Raw genomic sequence first — 17,345 nt, 5'->3', positions numbered from 1 at the left:
TAACAGCCGAACTTCAGGCAGACCGCCTTATGACTCTGCAGAACCGGATAGTTCTAGATATTGTTCTTGCAGTACGCGGAGGAGTCTATAAATTGATCGGGTCTAGTTGCTACATTTATATTCCTGATAATGCCCCTACAGTATACCAAGCCATCTCTAAATTGCACGTAATTTCCGAGTCGATTCACCAGGATGCAGGAGATTGGTCTGTGATGGGATGGTTTTGGGGACTACTGTCCACATGGGGATGGAAGGTATTAACCTTACTTGGAATGGTTTTGGCCATCATTTTCTCTTGTTGTCTTTGTACACAGTGTGGCCCTGCCATCTGCGGTCTTTGTACCACCATGTGTGTCCCAAGACCTGTGTCACAGAGAACAGAGCACATTAAAACGATGTTGCAGCAACAGCTTGACGACTTCATGGCCATCGACATCGACTCAGACTAACTTGAGTTTTTTGTGTTTTGCCTGAGTAATGGCAAAAGGAGGGGCTGAGGTTCTTCGGTTTCCAACTTCGTCCCGCATGTGGCCGCCATTTTGTGTCCCGTCGCCATTTTGTATTGCCTTCACTCAGGCATCACGGCGACAGGAGTGTTTTTGCTGTTTCTAGCTGCTACGTGTCTGTTTTGTTAAAAAGTAAACCCCTGCCCTTGTTTACGAAGACGATGTCAGGGTCTGGCCGAGTCTACTAATCCATGTCTGGACTGATTGATCCCTGTCTCGACTGACTGTTTGCCTCTCTCTATTCTTTCTTTACTTTATCTTATCTGACTGGCCTTCGCTATTCTTCCCTTGTATTCCCTTGTTACACAACTATCCTTTCAGGCACACAAAGATGTCCTGCCACCTGCAAATTAGATTACAGGTACTATCACTGATTAACTAGTGGGGAGGGTTGACACATGGGGTCTGAAAGAAGAGCTTTTTTGGGATACTTGATAGCTTGTTTTTTAACTTTGCTTATTGGTTAGCCTTGTATGTATTGGGAGTATACGTTGTAAATATGTGTGCTATAAAAGATTGTGCGCCACATAGTAAAGTGGCAGTCTCCTAAGAACCTACTTTGTACTTCTGGGACAACTGTGCTTAGCTGCAGCTAATAAACCTGATTTTCTACACCTAACAGAGTGTCTCGGGTCTCTGTCCGACAAGGCCGGTGAACTCGGAGATTTAAGGCGTGCCCTGCGCCGCCAGGCCCATAAGACCCGGTTCTTCAATGAACGAGATTCCCCCTGTCTCTACCTACTATCTAGCGAAACCACAGCCAAGGGAACGGGCTTGGCAGAATCAGCGGGGAAAGAAAGCATGTTGAGCTTGACTCTAGTCTGGCACTGTGAAGAGACATGAGAGGTGTAGGATAAGTGGGAGGCCATCGGGCCGCCGGTGAAATATCACTACTCTTATCGTTTTTTCACTTTCCAGGTGAGGCGGGGGGGCGAGCCCCGTGGGGCTCTCGCTTCTGGCTCCAAGCGCCCGGCACCCGCCGGCCGTGACCCGCTCCAGGGACAGTGGCAGGTGGGGAGTTCGATTGGGGCGGTACACCTGTCAAATGATAACACAGGTATCCTAAGGCGAGCTCAGGGAGGACAGAAACCTCCTGTGGAGCAGAAGGTCAAAAGCTCGCTTGATGTTGATTTTCAGTATGAATACAGACCGTGAAAGCGGGGCCTCACGATCCTTCTGACTTTTTGGGTTTCAAGCAGGAGTTGTCAGAAAAGTTACCACAGAGATAATTGGCTTGTAGCGGCCAAGCGTTCATAGCGACGTCGCTTTTTGATCCTTCGATGTCGGCTCTTCCTATCAATGTGAAGCAGAATTCACCAAGCGTTGGATTGTTCATCCACTAATAGGGAACGTTTGCTGGGTTTAGACCGTCGTGATACAGGTTAGTTTTACCCTACTGATGATCTGTTGTTGCAATAGTAATCCTGCTCAGTACGAGAGGAACCGCAGGTTTAGACATTTGGTGTATGTGCTTGGCTGAGGAGCCAATGGGGCGAAGCTATCATCTGTGGGATTATGACTGAACGCCTCTAAGTCAGAATCCCCCCTAAACCGTAACGATACCGCAGTGCCATGGAGCCTAGGTTGGCCTGGGATAGCCGGCCTCTCTCGGGGGGCCGGTGTGTAGAGCCGCTCGCTTGGGGACCGGAGCGTGGACAGAAGGGGGCCGCCTCCATCGCCCTTAGTGCACCGCATGTTTATGGGACACCCGGTGCTAAATCATTCATAGACGACCTGATTCTGGGTCAGGGTTTCGTAAGTAGCAGAGCAGCTGCCTCGCTGCGATCTATTGAAAGTCATCCTCTGAGCCAAGCTTTTGTCTCTCCGTGCGTGGGTGCCCGCAGACGCCTCCCTCCACCACACCCAGGGGTGGGTCCCTCTGCCGCTGGGCCGGTGGGAGGGACGCGGAGGGGGTAACACGGGTCCGTGGGAGGCTGCCTCCACCACATGCCCTTTGGCATGGGGGCCTCCCCTTCCTGTCCCTGCCCCACCGGGGTGCGGGGACGGGGGCCACCATACCTTGCGGGTCAGCAGGGTGACCAGATGGCCTCCCCTTCCCGCTGCTCCAGGGCAAGTCGGGCAGGGAGGTGAGCAGCAGCCACCCGGGGGAAGGAACCTCCAGAGCGGCTGCCTTGGTGCGCCCGGCCACCCTCACTGGACTTCAAGGGCAACTGGGTACGACAGCCTCCCAGGCCATCTGGGCACTGGGTCGTCCCAGGCCATCTGCTCACCTGGCTGCACGACTAGATGGCCCTGCAGGCAGGGTGACCAGATGGCCCTGCGGGCAGGGTGACCAGATGGCCCTGCGGGCAGGGTAACCAGATGGCCCTGCGGGCTGGGTGACCAGATGGCCCTGTGGGCTGGCGGCCGGGCTAACTCCAACTTTTGTCCTTCCCCAGAGTTCTGTAAGCCCCCACTACACGGGGGCTTAATAGCTGAGCAAAATGGGCTCCCCGGGCAGGCCGTCGGGGAGTAGACGTGGCCTGGGCTTAACCCTCCTTGGGTCCGGCCAAGGGCCCGTCTGCTGGGGACGGGGCTCCACCGGGGCCATGGAGGCTCTCCCCGGCCTGGCTAGGGTTCAGAAGCTGGGACCGGGCCCGGGGCTTGAGCTGCGTCCGGCCGGCCCTGGGGTGCGTGAGCCCGCCATCCTGCAAGCCATCAGAGGGTCTGGCCGCTGGGGACGGGGATCCACCGGGGCCCGGGGAGGCTTTCCCCGGCCTGGCTAGGGTTCGGAAGCTGGGACCGGGCCAGGGGCGTGAGCTCAGTCCGGCCGGCTCCGGGGTGCATGAGCCCCCGGTCCTGCAAGCCATCAGAGGGACCGTGCGCTGGGGATGGGGCTCCACCGGGGCCCGGGGAGGCTCTCCACGGCCTGGCTGGGGTTCGGAAGCTGGGACCGGGCCCGGGGCTTGAGCTCCGTCTGGCCGGCCCCGGGGTGCATGAGCCCCCCGTCCTGCAAGCCATCAGAGGGTCCGTGCACTGGGGACGGGGCTCCACCGGGGCCCGGGGAGGCTCTCCCCGGCCTGGCTAGGGTTCGGAAGCTGGAACCGGGCCCGGGGCTTGAGCTCCATCCGGCCGGCCCTGGGGTGCGTGAGCCCCCGTCCTGCAAGCCATCAGAGGGTCCGTGCGCTGGAGACGGGGCTCCACCGGGGCCCGGGGAGTCTCTTCCCGGCCTGGCTAGGGTTCGGAAGCTGGGACCGGGCCCGGGGCTTGAGCTCCGTCCGGCCGGCCCCGGGGTGCATGAGCCCCCCGTCCTGCATGAGCCCCCCGTCCTGCAAGCCATCAGAGGGTCTGGGCGCTGGGGACAGGGCTCCACCGGGGCCCGAGGAGGCTCTCACCGGCCTGGCTAGGGTTCGGAAGCTTGGACCGGGCCCGGGGAGCAGGTGTGGCTGGCTTCATCCACTACGCTGTCAGAGCGGAGTTTTCTGCCCATCCCTAATCATAATGGTGTGCAGGCCACATGCACATACAATGATTTGCCTCCAAGCAGAGAATCCACAGAGATAGTCACATATGTGCCAATTGGATTTTCAATTCCATGATCAAGTGTGTGAAGGGGTGGTCAACTATGAAAATATTGACAGCAAACAAGAAAAAAGAAAATGCAATCCTTACAGGTGAGTGGATAGGTTACATTTATGTGAGAGGTGGTGACGTGGGGGTGGATAAAAGGAATTACTGGCAGGAGAGAGTAAAATGGTGCAGAGGAGGACAGAGACAACATGTTTGATATGTAGATAGAGCATTCAAGAAAGACGGAGGGGAGAAAAGGGTGTTGATGCTTACCAGAATGACAGCTTACACAGGAAAGTAATGGGGGTAGAAAAGGAGTGATTGAGATACTCTGGAGAGAACGACCCTTTCCACAGACCTTGCTAATCATTAATTCAGAGTCTCACATTTTCAGTTCTTCTTATTAACAACAACATATTTGCTGTTGATAATTTATTTGATACTGCTAACATACTCTGGGAAAGCTAATAGGTCGGATTGTTTTGCCCTTCGATGCAATATACGTGTTTTTATACAATAGAAAACACAAAGAGGCACCTATATATTTGTTAGGTGGCATAATGTGTGAAGCACGGGCTATTAGGTTGCATGTTTTATTGCTCGACCTTAATTACACGAGACAATTCATTTGGAAAGGAATGTTAATTACATTTCTTTGGCCATGCCTATTTAAGACACCCCCACACCCTTTTCATCCCAATTAAAGAACATATCAACATAATTAAAAACGTTATGGAGTTTAACCATGAAATTAAGTTATTTCATCAAAGCAATTTGGTCAAATTTTTTGAAAAACGTGTTGTTTCTCTGGAGCTGCAAAGTCATCACACATGTATGTAAAGAGATGTTGTCTCAGGCTGCTTCATTTAAATTATACGATGCCAATTTAACATATTCTAAAACTATGTTATTTGATGGTCTTCCTTGCCTCTGCCATGCTTTCTTCATTCCTGCCTAAGCTTCCTATAAGGACAGGACTGACTCCGACAAATCCTTATCACTACTGGCTGGTACGGTGAGGGGAAAAAACAGGGGAGCCTGATAATAAACTGCCACTACTGAGCCAGGCCATTGCTTTAAACTGGTGAACAAATTAGCAGTTTTGGTGCAGTTCTATCTGCACCAAGTTAGGCATAACCAACAGTATTCAGTATGGAGTGAAAAGCATGCGCAGATGCTCCCGTCAGCCACAGCCGCACTATCCAGCTCTCCTGCAGCTGCACACTACTCCCTGACTGGAGGTGTGGTGCCACAGTCTATACAGATCGAGTTAAATTTCCGTGGTATGTTTGTTTGCAGATCTTTGCTGCTCGGGCCACAACACTCACATCATAACAACAGTAAGTGAAAAAATAAAGAAAAATTAATACTATTAAGCAAGTTTAAAAGTCAAGCTGATTTGGGGGGCTCAGATTTAGGGGGGACCAGGCTGAAATATGTAAAAAATGGGCATGCCTGGCCCCTCATGCCCCCTCCCCTCCCCCTCCGTGGCTGGGGCCCTGTTTAGTAATGTTGACTTGTAGAACAGTTTACTTAAATATTCTGTTCCAATGAAGGGGATGAATATTCTGAAAAATATTAATTTTTTTACAGCCCACAGTGAAGTAGTGATACGGATAGAAGTACGTCCTCTGAAACACATTTTTAGAAAAATGCGAACTTCTATCTGGAATGTATTGAATTTATCTTGGCACAAGGGAGACAAAACAGATTATACACCTTTGACCTCCGTGCACTTTTCTTATAACTTCTGCATCACGTGGTGTGGAATCATGATATTTCGAAAGAACAGCAAATAATACGTCGAGCTCATCCCACGGAACCTCAATTACTGCCCCGCGGATATTTGGATTGTTGGCAGTCGAGGTGGCAAACAATGCTGAATGCCACCACAGCCGAGCGCGCAGGAAGACCGAAGAGTAATGGTTTAGTAGTTTGACAATAAATACTTAAGCACATTTCCTTCGACTCCTGTACTCACCCTGGGGAGGTGTTATGTCGGCCAGGGACAGAATGAAGGGAACGGATCACAGCGTCTCCACTTGGGAACCGCAAACAGGCGCAAATTGTCAGACAGCAACGCAAGACGAATCAAGAGAAGCACATGTTGCCAAGCCAGAAAGGAAATTGACAGAGGTCCAGCATTCACAGGCAGATCCATTACTGAATCAGGATTTTCAGTTAGGCTTCATTGTAAGTCACTATTGAACACTATTTATTTGCAATTTTGTAGAAATCTACTTTCATTTATAAATGTGATGTGAAAACTGGTTTCTGTCGTATAATTTGACAAATAAAGTAACACGTATATTAAACATCCAAATTATGTTTTGCAGACAAGCCGGTTGTGAAAGGCAAGCGCCATTTATGTATGCAGAGTAACTGCTGAGTGAATTGATCTTTCAGGTTTTGGAGTGAGAAATGCTTGAAACCCATATTTGTAATCATTTTACTTTTCATACATTTAATTAAAGTGTTCTAAAACACTGGCAATGCACATTTTCAGAGCAAAACAATAGTGCTTTCTGGCAGACAAATATGGCTCTGTTCAAAGGTGCATTAAGGCTTTGAAAAGATATTGACTATATCTCATCCTTGATCATGTTCACACTAATCTTACCCCTACAACGCTTTCATGTATTGCGCCCAGGGTCTAACTACTGCAAAAAATATATAGAATCACATTTTTTTCTCAAGGAAACATCTGATTGTTAGCTGGTAATAGTTCATTAAGTTTGCTGAGACCTCTCTCTGTAATGATAGGTGTGTGTTGTAGGGCATGGGGAGGGACTGGGATCTCCCTTCAGACCTCTCTCTCAGATGACAAGTGTGCATAGTAGGATTTGTGGAGGAACTGTCCTCTCTGCTGAGAACTCTCTCTGTAATGATTGGTGTGCATTGTAGGGCGTAGGGAGAGACTGACCACTCATTTTAGACCTGGCTCTCTGATGACAGATGTGGGTAGTAGGGAAGGACTGTCCTCTCTGCTGAAACCTCTCACTTTAATGAGAGGAGTGTGTAGTAGGGTGAGAGGAGGACTGGGCTCTCCTGTAAGACCTCTCTTTCAGATGGTGGGTGTGTGTAGTAGGGTGTGTAGAGGGACTGGCCTCTCCTTTAAGCTCTCTATTTCTGGTGGCAGATGTACACAGGGGAGTTTGGGGAGAGACTGGCCTCTCCTTTAAGCTATCTCTCAGAGGTGACAGATGTACACAATGGAGTTTGGGGAGGGACTGGCTTCTCCTTTTAGACCTATCCCTCAGATGGTAGGTGTGCATAGATGGGTGAGTGGGTGGACTGGCCTCTCTGCTGAAACCTCTCTCTGTAATAATAGGTGTGCATTGTAGGGTGTTGGGTGTGATTGGGCTCTCCTTTCAGACCTCTCTCTCAGGTGACTGGTGTGTGTAGTAGGGTGTGTGGAGAAACAGGTATCTCTGCTGAGACCTCTCTCTGTAATGATAATTGTGCGAACATACATGGGAGGTGGAGGCAGGGCCAGACTGGGAACCCATACAGGCCAGGAAATTTTGGTTGGGAGGGATGGTGCAAATATGAAGCAATGCTGCTTTCATTACTGGGGGCTGATGTTGCAGCACCACTGCAAAACCAGCCCTAGTAACTAAAACAGCCCCCACCACTGCAAAACCACCCCACCATCCAACCTCCCGGGGAAACGTCTGATGCCCGCTACGGCCAGTCCGGCCCTGGTTGGCACTATACTAAATTAGTGCAGCCAACTCCTCTTCGCTAAAAATGGGGCAGGGCAGAGGGTGTGGCTTAGCTAGCTGCAAAATGGCCGCACTGTAAGTGGGCTTTGCCAGCCAAGCCAAACATCCAATAGAATCCTCCGGGCTGGAGCCGAACTGACCCTCTGAGCCCACAGATCCTGAATCCCGGCACCGTGGGACCCCTCCTGCACTGTCTGCAGCTCGATTCTGCTGCGGCAGCCCTGAGAAATCACCGAAATACGCCCGACTACTGTGCGCGAATCCGGGGCATGCTCCACTGTGCACTGCCGGCGGTGGCGTTTTCGCCGCAGAGAGCCCACCTCCATACCACTGCTGCTACGGTCCCGAGGGTGACTTCGCTGGAGCCCGCCAAGCCTGTGTCAGCTGTCAGGTGAGCGGGTGGAGCTCGGGTGTTTGGGCGGCTGGGTAGGGTGGCGCGCGCTGTACCACGGGGCCCGTGGGCTATTTCTCTGTTAGTGGTCGCTCTTTAGCACTCTTGGCGATCGGCGCCCTCCTCCACTGGCCACGGGCCCCGCGACGTGAGGGGCGCGCCCCCGCGTCTCACTGCTGATGTCGGCTCCACCGGTTAGAGGGGCGCTTGCTGTTGTCTCCCTTCCTCCCCCCTGCACTCTTCAGCTGGAGCCCGCTGGAGCCCGCTGGAGCTGTGGAGCCCCGGGCTCTCGGCCTCCCTGCTTCTCACCGACCAGTGTCCATGCCTGGGGGCGGCCCTTGATTGGTGGAACCGGCGATTCCTCCAGGCATCACCCTCTGCTCTGCTGTGCCTGCCTGTTTGCTCCTGTTGGGTCTCCCGCTCCCAAGCCGGGCTTCAGTGGTGGACCCTGGACTGCTCCCTACACACCACAGTGCACCCAACTGCAATTGGGGCATCATATTCTCCTAATCAGCGGCCCTCAGTGGCCAGAAATTGCTCTCAGGCGGCCGACCTGTGGTGCTGGATCACCGTGCAGGAGGGTCCATGGCTGTTTTTTTTTCCACCTCCTGTGGACTGCTGTGCCTTGGAGACACAGGCCTGCTCTGCCTCATTCCTCTATTTCTCGGGAGTGCCAACTGTCTTGGATCCCTACTCAGCAGTGGCTCCCCTTTGCGGCGCTGCTCCCGTTGGCTTGCACACCTGGCTGTCTCCCCATATTCTGCTGCTCCCTGTCTGTGACCCACTCCGGCTTTGTCCGCCCACTGCTCTACTGGTGACGACTACGCTGCTGGTGGCCTCACTTTCCCATAAGCAACCTCTCTGCTACTGATTCCCAGTGGGACGTGTGACATATTTGGCTTGTTGCGGCGGCCTGACCATGGGGAAGGCGGACCCCAAACAGCCTAAACTGGCCTTCAACCAGCGTTGACTGACCCGACGGGAGGGTGCTACTATGGATACAACTGACCCGGCTACCCTGACTGACGCCGGACAGTCACAAGAGGATGATCTCAAGTCCATCATGTTGGACGTGAAGGTCACCGTCTCTGGCATTGCTACCTAACTTGACCTACTATCGGCCCGTCTGGACAATGTTAAGGCCAGGGTGGATTCTCATGACTCGTAGCTAGCCCACGTGGAGGCGAGGGTCTCAGATGTGGAGGACACCTTGACTGGGGATCGCCAGACGTTCCTGCAGATGGACAAAGTCTTGGAACTCATCAAGTATAAGAATGAGGATTTGGAGGTGTACTCCCGAAAGAGCAAGCTACATATTACAGGCGTGCCCGAATCATCCATCAACAAAATGGAAGACTTTGTTGAGCAGCTCCTCCGTGATCTTTTTGGCGATGTCTTGTCTCTGTTTTCATTGTTGAGCGGGCCCACCGCTCCCTGTGTCCGCGGCCGGCGCCGGGGCTGCCAGCCTGTCCAAACATCGCCAAATTGTTGAACTTCCAAGATCTCGATGCGGTCCTTCGGGCTGCCTGTGAAAAGGGTGACATTCACAATCAGGGGAACTCCCTCGCCTTCTATCCCGACTATACGCTGGCGGTACAGTCCGCCCAGCGTGAGTTTCTTCCGGCTAAGAGGCTACTCCAGAAAGATGAAGCCTCTTACTCCCTGGCCTATCCAGCCAAATTGGTTGTTAAGAATGGCTCTCAAATGCACGTTTTCAATAAGCCAAAGGGTGCCCTGGCCTATGCGAAGAAACTGGACAAGCAACAACGCTCCTCCCCCTCCGGCTCCCAGCTAGTTGACGGTGGTGGGAGGAGCGACAATGACTGAATATGGTCTGCACTGTTGGTATTATTACACTGTACTCTGTCTGTTCTGATGTTTTTCTTTATTGCAACCTGATTGTTATGTACCCATGTGACCGCTCCAGTAACTCTTTGCTTTTGCTATCTATATGCCCACGAGCCCGTGGTCCATGTTATAGTGTTGGGTGTTTTCGACCTCCTTTGTCATGGGTCTGCCATGTCCCTGCTCTGTGCAGCTACTATGGGCCTCTGTCAATCGAAGTCTGATACATGATCCATTCTATTACGCTATTCCCCTGGTGCAGGGGTGTTTCATTGTTTGTTTTTGTTACAACGATTGATGTGTGTCCTTATCGGTGGCTTGGCCACCCTGTCCTAGTAGTGGGGGTGTATGCCTGGCAGAGTCATGCCTCCCTTGGATGACTCCCTGTTGTGCTTGTGATTTATCCCTTCCCAGTTGGGGATTCCCTGGGAGGGTGAGTTTGGGGACTCAACCTGATTGGGGTTGGAGTCGGTGGTGGGTTGAGGGGGTATTATGTTCTTGGATGCTGCTTCTTTTCAGAGATGAGTTATTTTTACTTTTCTGTTTCATCTTCCGTTTTTTATTATTTAATGCAGCATATGTTATTCGGCACAACCTGGCACTCGCTGTTTCGCTTTCGTTGGCACTTCTTGTATTGCTCATTTCACACTCATACTTCCTCTTCAATGTCTGACATTCCATTCCGGACCTGGAACATAAGGGGTCTAAATGACTTCCACAAGGCATGCCTCATGCATGCTCACCTCACATGCCAACACGTGGACACTTGTTTCCTCCAGGAAACCCTCCTTCTTCTGGCCACCTCCTCCAGATATTTATTTGATATTTGATATTTATGTGTATTTGTAAAGCGCAGACGTTCGCTCCCAAGGGAGCATCATGGCGCTAAGCAAGCTGTGACGGATAACTGAAAGAAGTGGAGTTTGATAAAGGAGTGAAGCTAAACGGCAGCCAAGACAGAGGAGTCTGGTTGCTGGTAGACCCATGTCTTGAGAAGTTTTCTAAAATTGTTCTCATTTTCTGTGCATCTAAGGTTGACAGGTAGTTTGTTCCAGGCCTTGGCTGCCAGAACAGTGAAGGATTTCCCACCTTTGGTCTTGTATTTGAATCTGGGGATTCGGACCAGGTTTGTCCCGGAGGATCTCAGGCAGCGCGGGGGATTATAGCGCGTGAAACGATTTGCAAAATAGCGGGGCCCTGTATTTTGCATGGTTTTAAAAACTGTGAGGAGCAGTTTAAAAAGGATTCTTTTATGCAGCGGCATCCAGTGCAGCGAATTCAGTGCTGCCGACGCTGATGACCTTCTGGGGAGTTGTAAAACCAGTCTGGCTGCAGCATGTTGGATGCTCTGCAGCTTTCTGAGAGTAGATTTTTTCACTCCGGCCATAAGGCCATTGCAGTAGTCGAGTCGGGAAAGTATGAGAGCCACCGCGACTGACTTTCTAGCTGCAATTGGGAGAAAATCAAAGAATTTCTTTAGGGATTTTATTTGTCCAAAGCAGCGACCTGCAGTAATCTTGACGTGGTCATCGAAGGAGAGAGATGAATCGAATTGAACGCCAAGGTTCCGGGCTGATGGTACAGCCCTAGGAGGGGCCTCTGATCCTAAGGGCCACCAGTCTTTCGGACAAAAAGACAGATTTTTACCCAATGGGATGATTTCTGTCTTAGCACTGTTGCATCTAAGATGGTTAGTGTTTAGCCACTTAAAAACATCAGAGAGACAGTTTTTGAACCGGAGATCTGCGTCAGTCCGCTGTTTGTCAATGGTGACGACCAATTGAGTGTCGTCAGCGTAAGACGTGACTAGAATCCCATGTGATTCTATCACAGCTAGAAGGGGTGCCATGTAGATATTAAAAAATAGAGGGCTTAATATGGACCCCTGGGGCACTCCAGATGTGATGGGTTTTTCGCAGGAAAGGTGAGGACCGAGGGACACGGTCTGGGACCTATTAGATAGGAACGACGAAATCCAGGCCAAGGCTGTGTCTGTCACGCCGATCTCTCGCATTCTGTTGATTAAGATGACATGCGAGATAGTGTCGAACGCTGCTGTGAGATCCAGCAGGATGAGGACAGCTTGCTTGCCCTCATCCTGCAGGAATTTGATGGAATCAGCCAGTTCTATCAAAGCTGTTTCGGTGGAGTGACCGGAGCGAAAACCCGATTGTTGGGGGTGCAGGATGTTATGGGCTTCTGCAAAAGTTTTAAGCTCCTCATGTACTAAGTGCTCCGTGATTTTGCCAAGGATAGGAAGTAAGGAGATGGGGCGCATGTTAGTCAAATCTGTTGGAGACTTGTTCTGCTTTTTCAACAGGGGTTTTACGGTGGCCTTCTTCCAGTCAGCCGGTACAAGTCCGGATTCCAGAGATTCATTAATGATGGCATTAATGTAGGGGTTAACTGTCTCAATCAGGTGATGTAGAATGATGGGAGGACAGGAGTCAGTAGGCGCTCCTGATTTACAGGCCCGAATTGCCTTACTAGTTTGTTGCAGGGAGACCGATTTGAAACTGGAGAGAAGAGGGTAGGTAACTGTTACCTCTGAGGGGGTTATCGAAGGAGGAGGGAAATCTTTCTGGATGTTGACAATTTTGTCAACAAAGAAATCTGCAATTTGATTGCATAGGCTCTCTGAGGGGGGTATTTCAATGGTGAGGGCTTTCGGGTGGGTAAATGACTTAACTATAGTAAAAATAGTTTTTTGGTTTTGGTGGGCTTCCGTTACGAGCTTAGTGTAATATTCCTTTTTTGCTATTTTTATGTCAGAGAGATATAATTTCCTCTGTTGTACATAACGTGTTCTGGAGACCGTGTCATAAGTTTGTCTCCAGTATCTTTCTAGTCTCCGACATAGAAGGTGACTATCTGCGAGGGTCTGAGTAAACCAGGGGGCGTTGGGTTTTTTCTTCTTAGGACCCTTTTCCTGATGGTTTTTGGGCACAGTATTAGACATGACAATTTGGTTCATCCAGATTGCAGGTGTGACACTGAGGTGAGATTCACTTGTCCTATTCCAACTACTCTTGTGGTGTTTCCACCTTCCTCCGCAGGGGATTTCCCAGGCACACTACTCAATCATTTATTGACCTCGAGGGTAGATATGTTATTTTACAGGTAACCCTCTTCTCTCAACCCGTAATACTAGCTGTGATTTATGGCCCCAACATTGATGACCCTGAATTTTTTATTAACATCTGGCAACTCATATCCTCCTTGGGACCTTGCCCTCTCCTTTGGGATGGCGACTTTAACATTGCTCCCTCCCCTATCTTAGACCGCTTTGGACTGCGCACTCAACAATCCTCTGGCTACCTCTCTCATTCACTCTATTATCTCCGAACATTTTCTACTTGACGTATGGAGACATGTCCATCCGGATTTGCATGAGGGCACATGCATGTCTGGCTCACGGGGTGCTGTCCTGCTTGGACCTTTGGTTCGCCACTCATGAAGTCTCCTTATGGGTCACATGGCTCGTACCCTCTCGGATCATGCTCCTGTGCAATTGTGCCTGCAGCCCCCATCATCTATGTGGCGCATGTTTGCTTGGCACCTACCCTCGAATGCGCTCCGTGATGCAGTCTTCCGTGAAGATGTCCGCACCACCATTGTTAATTATTTCAAGCACAATGTTAGCTTGGTGGAGTCCCCCTCTACCCTCTGGGAGGGTTTTTAGGTGGTCATCCTGGGTGAATGCATCTCTAAACAGTCCGTCATGCTGCGTTCACTTCGTGGTACACTTGAGCACCTTGAAACTGAGATTAAAGTTCTTTACCTTCAGCAGGCCCTCAATCCGCAACCTGAGACTCCCCCTGTTACTTGCGGGACGAATTGCTATCGCAAAAATGGTAGTCTTCCAAGATTTTTATATAACTTTTTAAATGTCCCTCTCCCACTTACTTTTGCTCTTTTTCCGGAAATTAACTTCACATATCATCGCTTTGGTTTGGGCTGGCTATCAACCTAGAATTGCTTATAATATTTTTACACTTCCCCAGTACTTTTAGACTGTATGTGCTCTGTGCCCAGGCCAGTTTCTTTCACTTCTGGTTGTACCCCACTCCCTTTCAAACCCATGTCGTGGTTGTTGCTGACCTCCTCTGTTTTGATATGTTTTTGCTGGTTTTATACTTTGGGCACTGTACCACTGCTATTCAGTGCACAGTGCAAGTGATCACTATTTTAAATTGATGTACTAACTGGTGATTCCATGATTGGGTTATTTGATTTACCTGTCAGCCCCTAGTACAGTGCACCATGTGTGCCCAGGGCTTGTAAATCAAATGCTGCTGGTGGGCTTGCAGCACTGATTGTGCTACCCACAGAAGCAGATTGTAAAGTGTGTCTCAGGCCTGCCATTGCAAAGCCTGTGTGCAGTCTAGTATACTGCCATGTCGACTTGGCAAGTGCACCCACTTGCCAGTCCCTAAACTTTCCCTTTGCTTCATGTTAGACACCCCTATGGTAGGCCCAAGTGCAGGGTGCATTGTAAGTATAAGGTAGGACATGCTCTGATGTGTCTAGTATGTCCTAATAGTGAATTACAGCCATTTTCGTTTTTCACTATGGCAAGGATATCTGTTCTCCATAGGCTAGAATGGGCAGTTAGATTAAAAGTTGGTTGTAATATTCTGTGTTTGAAAATGCCACTTTTAGAAAGTAGGTATTTTCTTGCCTAACTGTCCAGGCCTGCCTCTGCTAGGTTGTGTATTCCTTGTTTGGGTTTGTGAGTGACAGGGCTGGGGGATTCCAGGAGACAGACTTCTTTGTAGTGAAGTGTGGCTCAATGGTTAGAGCGACAGACCCTGATGCAGTAGTCTGGCTGGGACCAGGGTTCAATTCCCGCCTCGGCGGGTCTCGGGCTCAATTTCCTCGGACCTGATAATTCTCGCCTCGGTGCCTATTTTAATCATGAGTCCCTCTCTGCACCTCTGGGCAGTAGCTTGCTTAATCTCTACAACGGCCCGACAACGCTGAGGATAACTGACTTCACCTTGGGGGTGCCCAGGAGTGGGCTCCTCATAGGGAAAGGCCAGGAAGAGTTCCTCTGCGGTATTCGTACAAGCGCCGAGATGCCTACGGGTAGTCGTGCGCTATACAAGTGTGTAATCATTTCATTTCATTTCAGACTGGGGCAGCCCAGTGGTGAATAGAGAGATCTGCATCTAGATGAGAGGGAGGAGTTGCACCTGGGACCTGAATAGGGCTGGGCCTTCCCTCTACAATGCTGGCTCCACCTCCTGTGGCTTGTCTGATTTCTCTGCCCTGCACTGTGAAAGGAGAGAAGGAATCTTGACAACAAAGTGCTCAAGAGCTGTGCCTTCCCTCCCCAGTGCTGGCTCAACCTCCTGTGGGGCGACTGATGTCTCTGCCCTGCACAGTGAAAGGAAGGAGAGAGTCATGTAAATAAAGTGCTCAGGAACTGGTTTGCACTAGGCAGAGGCCTCTCTGCCTTCAGAGAACAAAGGATTTTGGGGTATAAATGTTGGGACCCTGATCCCAAGAAATTAGATCACTTCTGGAACAAGAAACCTTTTGCCAAAAAGAAAAAGAACCAAGGAAGCTGCAGGAGTTTTACTGCCCCTCTGCCAGTGTGCAGTTTGCTGGGTTGGCCTGCAGTGGTTGCTTCATTGCCAAGGAAAGGAGAAAGAACTTTTTAAGGACTTTCATCATTTACACAATATTCTCCAAAGGCTTGAACTGTGCTTGCCTCCTGCTGAAGTCTGGAAGCATGTGTTCATCAAAGCTGCCTGCTCTCGCATCACCGGAGAAGCGTGTTGCAGGGCCTGTCGCGGCTCCAAAGTACAGAGTTGTCGCAAGGCTGCCAGGGCGTCTACGCATCGTCATCGCATCGCTGCATCAAGGGCGCCATCTTCTCGCATCGCAACCGGATCATCATATCGCATCAAGGCGCCATCTTGCGCACCGCAACGGCCCACAGGCCGAGAATCTACACATCACCTCCACACCGGTAAGGATTACGACGCATCCCCTTCTCTGCGCAAGCATTGAAGCACGACGCATCATCTCCCCCGGATCACGGAACCGATGCATCTCCCCTTTTGCAAGCCTTTTGTTTACTTTGCGTTACTTTGTTGAGAACTTTGTTGCTTTTATCATCAACTTGAACTAAGTACCTTTTATTGGTAACTAGAAATAATATCGAATACTATATATAGAATAGCCACAATATCGAAGTAAAAATATAGAATGGACAAAATATCGAATGGACACAATATAGTGGTGAAAAATATCGAATTGAAGGTAAGTAATATAATATCGATTTTTAAAACATAGAATGTCAAAATATCGAAGTATATAATATAGGTGTTAAAATATATAGAATTTTTAATAATATCGAAGTTTTTTAAAGTGTTTTGTATGTTAGTATATGTGTGAAAAGGGTTTTTGCATAATTTAATTCTGTAGCGGGTTGTGGGTTTTTAGGGGAATAGGGTGGGAAGTAATTTAATTATATTAAATTAAATATTAATTTTTAGAAATTACTCATTATTTTTAATTTAATTTTGCGTTTTAGTTCTCTAGCGGGTTGTGGGTTTCTAGGGGAATAAGGTGGGAAGTAATTTAATTGTAATTAATTAAATATTTTTATTTATTTATTGGTATTCATTTTGAATTTATTGTTAATTCATTTTTAATTGGTAATTAATTTTTATGAATTGATTAATTGATAATAAAGTTAATGTTATTAATTTATTTTTCGTAGCGGGTTGTGGGTTTATAGGGGAATAGGGTGGGAAGTAATTTAATTGTAATTAAGTAACACATTGTTATTTATTTATTGGTATTGATTTTTATTTTATTGTTTATTAATTTTTAATTGGTAATTAATTGTTATTAATTGGTAATTAATTTGTATTAATTGATTAATTGAAAATTACAATATTTGTATTAATTTATTTTCTGTAGCGGATTGTGGGTTTATAGGGGAATAGGGTGGGAAGTAATTTAATTGTAATTACATATTAAAAATACTTTTTGTGTATTGATAATTTACTGTTAAATAATTAATAATTGATATTAATTTTTCTTATTAATTAGTTTTTGTTATTGAAAATTAATTAGTTGTTAATTAATCATGAATAGGTAATTACTTTTAATAACTACTATTTATTTGTATTTCTAATTAATTAGTTATTACATAATTTAACATTGGTAATTATTTTCAATTAATTTTATATTGGTATTGATATTTAATTTATGTGTATTAATATATTAAATTATTACTTTCCCTACTGTTAAACTCACTAGAGTGGGAATAGTAATTTTTACCCCTAGGCTATCCAACGCTTTCCCTACTGTTGCACTCTCTGGAGTGGGAATAGTAATTTTTACCCCTAT

General features: G+C 48.6%; 1 pseudogene; it reads left to right on the top strand.

The window, feature by feature from the left end:
• The first annotated feature begins 1,284 nt into the window (after positions 1 to 1,284).
• On the top strand, positions 1,285 to 2,323 carry LOC144829705 (28S ribosomal RNA; annotated as a pseudogene).
• The last annotated feature ends 15,022 nt before the right edge of the window (positions 2,324 to 17,345 follow it).

The sequence above is a fragment of the Lissotriton helveticus genome, chromosome 4_1 (assembly GCF_964261635.1).
Source record: "Lissotriton helveticus chromosome 4_1, aLisHel1.1, whole genome shotgun sequence".
Lineage (NCBI taxonomy): Eukaryota > Metazoa > Chordata > Amphibia > Caudata > Salamandridae > Lissotriton > Lissotriton helveticus.
The sequence above is the reverse complement of the archived record's forward strand: the minus strand, read 5'-3'. Positions and strand labels throughout refer to the sequence as shown.